A 9,604-nucleotide genomic window follows, 5' to 3' on the forward strand; every position below is an offset into this window, starting at 1 on the left:
TTCCATGGTTATCCTCTTTTGGAGCGGTTAAGAAATCACTGCCTAAAAAAATTAGCATCCGCATCACTGCCTGCTGATAGAGTTTTTTCTACACCAACCATTATTGAAGATTTGCTAAGCTCCTTATATATGTTTGACATAGAAGGCTAGGATTCGGGGTTATCTCCGGATATTTATGAATATCAAAGTCTAATTTGGACTAATCAGCAAAAAAATATTCATTCAGTTATATCTATGTTTCCAGAAAAAAATATATCTAAAATAAGAGGTTGTTGAGTTGGCAGTTATAACGGTTTAGAATGTAGGTGTGAAGCTTATCGCGGAAAACTAACAGGAAGATCTAGAGCTTGGAACAACGCAGATGCACAATGTTGCATTGTTATTGCGTTCGGTATTATCATGTTGTAGTACATTATGATATCTCTGATTTGTTTTGAAGTTTCATAATGAGCTGTGAAATATATATGTCCATTGAAAAATGAAATTGAAGACCCGTAGCAACACACGGGCATTTGTACTAGTCTTCAGTATATTTATAATTAGTGCCATCTTAAGAATATTGTAATTTGCACTTAAGGGGGTCATGTCGTCCTCCCTGGGTGACACTGGGGAAACCCTAGGAATCACCGCCTCCACTCTCTCGCCCCACCCCTCTCCTCTCTCGCCGTCGCCACAGAAGGTTGTCGGGCTAAGCCCATGCAGCGGACGACGGCGGCGGGGCTATCTCCTCCCGTGGCGGCGCGGAATGGCTTGGACCAAGGGCGACGAACCACCTAATCTTCTAGTAGGAGCAATAGTCCACACGAACGTGCTTGCAGTGGCGGATGTAGAAACTTCTGGAAGCATGGACAAACAAGGTTAAGCTATCAAATTTTAGATGAAATTACCAGAAAATCATAAATTGCAAGCTTTGCGCAGTTGGCAAGCCTGGGCGGCCGCCCGGGCTTAGGATGGCTAGGTCCGCCCATGCGTGCTTGCACATGTAGAATCCAGCAAGCCCATGATTTGGATGGATGTATGGCGGTGTGGCACTACCTTGACCCGTGTGAGAGATAATTAACTGAAATAATGACCGACCCAGATTTTGGTTCAACGCGTCGCGATCAGTGTGGCGTGAGGAAACATGAAAGGAGATGAATTTCGTCCTGCAAGCCACACGCCGCCGCTCCTGCACACCAAGGCGACATCTCCTCCAGCATAAGGTCCCGTCTCCACCCGAGCCCGTACTGCATTGTGTTGATTTTACCCCCAATTTGTAGCATTTTAGTGTCGTTGGGGATTAGCCACAACCGTTCGGTCTAGTTTCCGTTGCTGTTCAAAAGCCCCTCATGTGCACTCCTCCCTGCTGGTGATTACTCCAGCCAGATCTCAAGTAAAATATGGTGAGAATTTCTGTTGCTTACCTCTATTGCTTCTACCTGCAATTGATTCAGATAGATCAGAATTATGTATGCAGGTTGCGGAACAGGATGTTCAACTGTTCCTAGCAAATGCAACCAAGATTTTGTTCAAAGGTCCATGCAAGGAATTGGTTATGTTGTTTTGAATTTTTTGAAATTTTGGCAACAGACAATAGTGTAATTGTTTCCCTGTTGACTCAACACAGCAAGGCTTCTTGTGCTGAACCAACATGGGCTATAGTGTAATTGTTTCCCTGCTGACTCAGCACATCAGGGCTTGTTGTGCTGAACTAACATGGGCAATAGTGTAATTGTTTCCCTGCTGACTCAGCACAGTAGGGTTTGTTGTGTTGAACTAACATGGGCTATTTAGATGTGTGAACTAGCATGGGTTATGGGTTAGACATGATCCAATCCGTTTTACTGAATTTGTAACTTCGGCTTGTTGGTGGTGATGAAGTATTTGGTATTTTATTGTTACTAATGAAAATAAAAGAAATTCAAAATTGCACGTGCCAAGTGGTGCATATATGAGCCTCTCAACCACGAAATTATGTATTTACAATCTCCTTACTCGGTACTCGTTAGTGTTGCTGGGGATGGAAGGTTATAGAATGCCTGTGTACGGTGATAACAAACTTTGATCTCTTATTTGGTTATGAGATCATCAATAGCCATTTGTTCGTGGAGTTTTGCTTTTGGTCCATGGAGAGTCTGATGTTATGTTCTGAAAATGTGGATAAACCGGATGCACATTATTTTTCTATCAAACTCACTTGCTCAGAAGAACTCATGTGTACAAGCTCATCGACTAATTTTTTCTTCGCGTGCATATGATATGTAATGGTTAGCTTGATTTTGTTTTCTTCCGTGTTGATGTCATAATTTATAACTGGGACATGCAATACTTTGCTGTTATTACTAGTGAACTGGTGATCCTTATTTCTTACCAGGCTCGCTCCATCTTTCCACCATGTGTAGGAAAAGTGTGATTCGACTATTGCATCTTGTAGAATTGTTTTCTCTGCACTAGTAGGAAAAGCCTCATCAGTGGCGCACCAAAAATGGATTCTGTGGCGCATGGGAGGTGCGCCACAGAAACGTCGCCACAAAAATAAGGTTTCTGTGGCGCACCTTCCCATGCGCCACAGAATTAAGGTTTCTGTGGCGCACGTGTTCCTAGGTGCGCCACAGAAAAGCGTGCGCCACAGAATTGGTTTTCAGTGCGCCACAGAAATTGCTTGTATTATACTCGATTTTGTGCTGCCTGCTATACACATGCAGTTTATACACAGCAATATACAGAGATACAGGTTATATACAGCAACATTCAGATATAATATAAATATCATGTACATTGCACAGATATAACATAGACATCATCATCACATTACTTAGAGCCCGATCGAGATACATATATAGTGGCAATTAAGTGTCAAATGTTTTGCATACAACTCTTAATTCATACAAAATTCACAATTTCGAGATACAAAGTAGTCTTCATCCGGTTCCTCCTTTGCTCCCTCATCTCTACCCACCAGGCTCGCTTGCATCGGGGTCCTTCATCCAGTTCCTACTATGATGAAAATGGAAGAAAGTGAGACCAACAAGTCCGATGCACAAGAGAAATGGAATAAATGCCTCATACATTGTTGGTCAACACAAATGTTAACATTCAGGGACGGTGTAAGTGAGACCAAGTCCGATGCACAAGAGATTGATATTTGTGCTATCTTACCAGGCTCACTTACGCCGCCCCCGAGTGTACGGTGACCAAACATTTTAATCATCGGCATTTTGAAAATCTCAAAGCAAATGGAATGACAAAATGGAATAAGTGCCTCATACATTGTTGGTCAACACAAATACTATGGTCAGAAACCATAGTTGCAGTATACACCGCAGTATACTTTGCAGAAGGGCCCCCTTTCCCCGGCCGCCGTTCCGTGAACGGGTGCTTGACGACACAACGACGCCGATCTGCCTCTCCGGCGCAGAACCACGGCAGTCCCTCGCCGTCCAGTGAACGAGTCCTTGATGCAAAGACCGTGCCGGCCTGCCCAGCATTATGCCGGGCCGTGTTGCCGCGCTTCAGGCCGTGTGTCCCGCGCCCTGCACTGTTCGCCTTCTTGCCCGGTGAACCAATAGACTGATCGTTCGAATAAGGAAACCGATGACGGCCGGTCGCAAGATTAAATTGCGATCGGCCGTCATCGGCTTCCTTATTCCAACGATTAGTCTATTCGTTCACCGGGCAAAAAGGCGAAGAGTGCAGGGCGCCTGAGACACGGCCTGAAGCACGACAACAGGGGTCGGCATGATGCTAGGGAGGCTGACACCGTCTTTGCATTAAGGACTCGTTCACGTACTGGACGGCGAGAGAAGAAAAGTGGTGATGCACCGGAGAGGCAGGTCGGCGTTGTTGTCTCGTCAAAGACTCGTTCACGGAACGGCGGCCGGGGAAAGGGGGGCCCGTCTACAAAGTATATTGCGGCGTATAGGTGACCAAACATTCTAATCATCGGCACTAAAATGGAAGAAAGAGCCAAGTGGTATCTCAACTAGATATCATATGCCTCATACTTTGTTGGTCGAAAGAAATATTAACGTTCCGGGATGGGGTCAGTGAGGCCAGGTAGAATGCACAAGAGATTGATATTTGTGCCATCGCACCAGGCTCACTGGCCCCACCCCAGAGTGTACAAGTGACCAAACAATTTAATCATCGGCACTAAAATGGAAGAAAGGCCAATGCAATTAAGAAGTAGCTAGTATGAACTAAATGGAATGCCTCATACTCTGTTGGTCGAAACAAATATTAACATCGAGGGATGGAGTAAGTGAGGCCAGGTAGGATGCACAAAATATTGATATTTGTGCCATCACACCAGGCTCACTTGCTCCACCCCCGAGTGTACGAGTGATCGACCAACCATCTAATCATCGGCAAGTACAAAAACACCAACAAACCAGCAACCATGGTGACATAAGTCAAGATGCTCAAACACACATAGCATGCATGGAGCAGATGCTCCAAAGGGATTATTCATCACTTGGTATATAGACCAAGTGATGCTGGCAAAAGAGAGGCCAATCAAGAACCAAGGTAAATCCAAAGAAGTGATAGATATGCCTAAACAAGCAACAACACATAGCATATCCCAGCTAACCAGATGAGACAAGTCTTGGTAGCCAACTGAATCACCTAGCACCACTTAGCCTTTTAAAACCATCAGAAACAGTCCTTTTTCTTCAAAGGATACCACAGTGGCATTCATTTACATGATCCCCTACTGTGGATATCTCTATTTTCATCAAAGCCAACAAGAAAAGGATACCACAGTGGCATTCATTTACATGATTCCCTAATGTGAATATCTCTATTTTAGTATACCATCATAAGCATTCCATTTAAATCACACATTTTAGTATCTGTTCTTATCCAAGTTTTTGCCTCAGCCTTTGCATCATTGGCTGAGCCAAGACATCAAGCATCTGGCCAGGGAGCATTCTTTCTTTTTAGGGAACTATATGAACTATATGCACATGATCCAGTAAGCATCCCCACTAATCAGAGCATTATAAGCATAGTAGCATACCATAAGCTCACAAGAATCCATCAAGTAAATCTTCACAAGGATACCACAGTAGCATACCATAAGCTCACAAGAATCCATCATTTTCTTCACAAGGATACCACAGTAGCATACCATAGTAGCATTTCATGCATTTAAATGAACCAGTAGCATCAAAACCAACCAAATGTCCAACTAGCGAGCAATACCAAGTGAGCAAGTCTTCATTACCTTGTACAGGTTCAGACATGGATTTATTTCCAACAAAGGATGGAAATCAAATTAACATCACTGAATTAAATTGAATCATTACCATCACATGGTTCATCAATAACAAGTGGCAGTAAACCTCCACAAACAACAGGTACATATGATCCTGTAAGCCACACAGGCATAGCAAGTGATATAAGTTGACAATAACCAACACCTTTTTATTAGCAGCATAACAATATACTAACCACTAGCAATCCAGGCTCCAAATGGAACCTTTGGAGCAGATATATATAGAGCCAATATAGCATGTCACTCCAAATGAAACTATCCATATGCAGGCAACAAAGTAATTTATTCAGATACTGCACATGAGCAGCATCACTGAATCAAAGAAACTAGCAGCAATGCATCCAGAGCAACAACATCAATGCATCCAGAGCAACAGCAATGCATCCAGAGCATCATCAGCACAACCTAGAAGCACGAGCATTTTGTCGAGCACTTTGTGCTCGCGCGGGAGAGGAAGAGGGAGGGGAGGGGAGAGAGTTCACCGACGACAGGGGTGGAGGAGGAGGTTGACGACGACGGCAGCGGTGGAGGAGGAGGAGGACGCGGCGGCTCCTCCACCTTCACGCGACGGCGGCCCCTCCTCGCGGCGGCCCCTCCTCGCCGTAGCGGCAGCTTGTGCTGCAGGTGGCGGGGATGGGAGGACCGTGGCGGCATGCGGCCCTCGCGGAGGAAGGCGGCGGCGACGGCGATGGCGGCGACGGCGATGGCGACGACCATGGTGGCGCGCGGCGGATCGGAGGAGAGGGGAGAGGGGAGAGGGGAGAGGTGAACAGGCGGGGGAGGGCACGGGCGAGATGATATAAGTTACCTTAATTCTGTGGCGCACCCGAGCAAGTGCGCCACAGAATCAACTACTTCTGTGGCGCACCGAAGCACGTGCGCCACAGAAAGAGTTATTTCTGTGGCGCAGCATGCCATGTGCGCCACAGAAATACCTACACTAATAATTGGTGGTGGCAGGATGTGGGCCCCATACAATTTCTGTGGCGCAATGTTCAGCAGTGCGCCACAAAATTAAGCTATTTCTGTGGCGCACCTAGCATGGTGCGCCACAAAATAACATTCTGTGGCGCATTTTCAGTGGTGCGCCACAGAACTAAGCTCTGCCTATAAGGGTTTTCCTACTAGTGCTGTGTTTTTATCTAATTGTTTCATGTTGCACCATCTTGTTGCCCCCAAATTGTTCGAAGATAATAGAGAGATGAAGTAATTTTGAGTTAATTTGGTGGACTAATTATCCTGAGAACTCCAATATTTCCGGCTTAGAAACCATATTCGCAGTTTCCGATAGCCTTAAATCTGTGAACTAGTATGGGTTATGAGTTGGTGATGATCAAAACTGACTTACTATTTCCTTATATATTTTTAGCTTTAAATGACGGCTCACCACCGTGTTGATTGGACCAGGATCTTTGGTAGCTTCAAAGAATCAATATTCTTTGTCCTACTAAAAGGAAGGAAGAGAACTTTAATGACCTGCAGCAAATGGTGGACATGGTAAAAACTATGTCTCCTAGGGCAGAGTGTAAAGCGAGGCTCAAAGATGGCTACTCTTCCACTGTGTTCGTTCTCATGTCTCGAGACTCCACGCTATATATTGCGACCACTACACACAATTTGGATCACCTATTCAAGGCATCAGATCCTCTTGAGGGATATACAATGGATATGTTCAAGGTCTCCTTTCTGTGTCACCACTTTGAGCAGGACTACCAACAACATGGGTTTCCTGGTGAGAGGAAGTATGTCAATGGTATGAGTACTACCAACAGACCATCTAGAGGTGGGACATTCCGTATAGCCATACTGTATTGCCTTACACGCATCATTTGCGACAAACTTGATAAATGGATGGAAATCTTGCGAATGTTCGGTTGTATTTTATAACTCATTTTTGTCGATTATTTATACTGAACTTATATAATTGTTTATAACTCATTTTTGTTTATTCATAGTCATTGTATTTTATGATAGAAGTTACATTATTTTTAATACATTGTGCCTTAGAAACGAATAAACCAAATTATGTAAAATGTGATAAAATAAGAAAAGACAATACTATATGTGTCCTTGTATGAATTTGCATCACTTGTTTGAATATATTGTATATAAATGTGTGTACCCTTCTCTCTCTTGGTAGGGATATCTAAACTGTATGCCATAAAAATATCATAATAGAAGTTTCTAGGTATATTCAAATATAAAAATCTAAAGTATATATGATTTAAGAGAATATTGTTACCAAATCATTGTCATTGTACTATCATTTTTAGGTCAAATGTACCTTACACATAACACCAGGTTCAATAATCTATCCGTAACAACATTTGATTTTTAATTGTTACTGAAATAACATTATCCTAGTTAAAGTTGGTGTTTAGTAAAACTTGTAGGGCGGTACCTCGAGAAACCCACCGTCTAAGTGAACCAACCATGGTGTTGGGTTGTTACAAAAAAAAAAACATGGTGTTGGGTTGATTATACTAATTTGTTATTGTGTGAATCGGACTATCAATTTGTGATGTGGACTTACACCTAGAAATTAGATATTTTATTTTTTCACGTAATCAATAGACTCTTTGGCATTATAAAAAGTTGCTAATAAAAATAGTTGCTGAATATCACGTTTCGGAGAATATTAAATGGTAATAAATGGACTTCATGGTTGCAATTATGTCGCAAACTAATGATGGTACAGTTAAATGAAGAGGATGATCATTTTGTTTGGAATTTGTCATCAAATGATTTGTTTACAGTAAAGTCGATGTATGAAGATCTTATGTGTGATCATACCCCATTTCTGAGAAAATACCTTTGGAAGGTTAAGATTCCGTTAAAAAAAAATGTGGTTCTTGAGTAATAAGGTGTTGTTAACCAAAGATAATTTAGTTAAACGTCATTGAAATGAGTGTACAAAATGTGTCTTCTATGGAGAACAAGAGACCATTCAACACCTGTTTATTGAATGCCCCTTAGCTAAACTATTATGGCGTACGATGAACTTTACCTATAATTTTCCACCTCCCACCAATATTACTAATATGTTTGGTATGGTTAAATGGAGTAGATAGACAATCTAAGGCATATATCCGGATTGGGGTGGCTGCCTTATGTTGGTCTATTTGGAGACTCAGGAACGATATAATCTATACCTAATAATAAAGGAGCTAACGTTTCCGTGGTTTGGTCCGTCGCTTTGCGCTTTCGTCCAACATACTATGCGCCTTCGTCCATCCCAAACAATATGGCAGAGCTGGTAAGGTTTTGAACGGCAACTCCGATTGCGTCGTCGAATCGATAAGGCAAGTACATGCAGATCGACTCTAACTCTACTCCCATGACGCAGTCCATCCAACGTACGACATGCAGGGCCAGGACATAAATATCAGGCACGCAGACAGACCACCCCAATCTAACGAGTCCTTTGCCCGCAGGAGAGAGAATTAGGGTTTGCCACCACTCGGCGAAAACCATCGTCGCGTTTGGTTTAGTAGATCGTATCGCCGATTTCCTTCGGCATGAGTCGGAAAGCCTGATGTTTTCCTTCCCGGACGTGGTCGATAAATTAGGTCTAAAAACAAGCGGCGGCGGCCGGGTCGAGCGAGCCAGCGGGCAACGACAACGCAGCGGCGACGGGTGCCTGCACTATCAGCGTGAGGCTCGGGCAACAAGTTTGTGAAGAAAAGCAGCGACGCGTGCTTGAGCCGCTCCCGCGCGGGACGGGACGGATGGCTGCCAGTGTGTCTGCCTTTGGCCGCTCTGTCGCCTCCGTTACGACATGGGCTGGAGGAGGACAGTGGTCGCGTGGCAAGGATGTAGGCCAAGGGTTCGACAGGAGGAGTCTTATAAAAATATAGCTCAGTAGCTCCCGTCGTCATCGCGGCATGATGCCGCTCACCGTCGTCACCACCCATCACCATCAGAATTCAGACATAGAGAGGTCGAGAGGATGCAGTTCACACGCCTCGCTCCCCGCTGCTTAGCCGACCATGGTGGCATGGTCTGGTGATTTTGGAGATCTCTGTCGGCGAGGCTTGTCGAAGAAGTAGGCCGGAAGGGCGTCGAAGGAGTTGCCGTTCATGTACGTGTGGCGGAGCGTGGCCATGCCTCGGAAGGACAGGAGCAGGCCGGAGAGCGCGTTGGTTTAGAGGCTGTGGTCTTGGAGGGCGTTGAGTTAACGCGCAGGCCAGGTTGGAGTTCTTGAGGTCCAGGTGGTTGACCCGACTTGGGCATCGCGTGGTGAACGCCGATCAGCAGATCCTGCACATCTCGAGCAACTCCTCGCCGCAGCAAATTGTGGAGCCGAGACGAAGCAAAAGACCGAAGAAGTACTTCATTGCACTTTTC

The sequence above is a fragment of the Lolium perenne genome, chromosome 4, assembly GCF_019359855.2.
Source record: "Lolium perenne isolate Kyuss_39 chromosome 4, Kyuss_2.0, whole genome shotgun sequence".
Classification (NCBI taxonomy): Eukaryota; Viridiplantae; Streptophyta; class Magnoliopsida; order Poales; family Poaceae; genus Lolium; species Lolium perenne.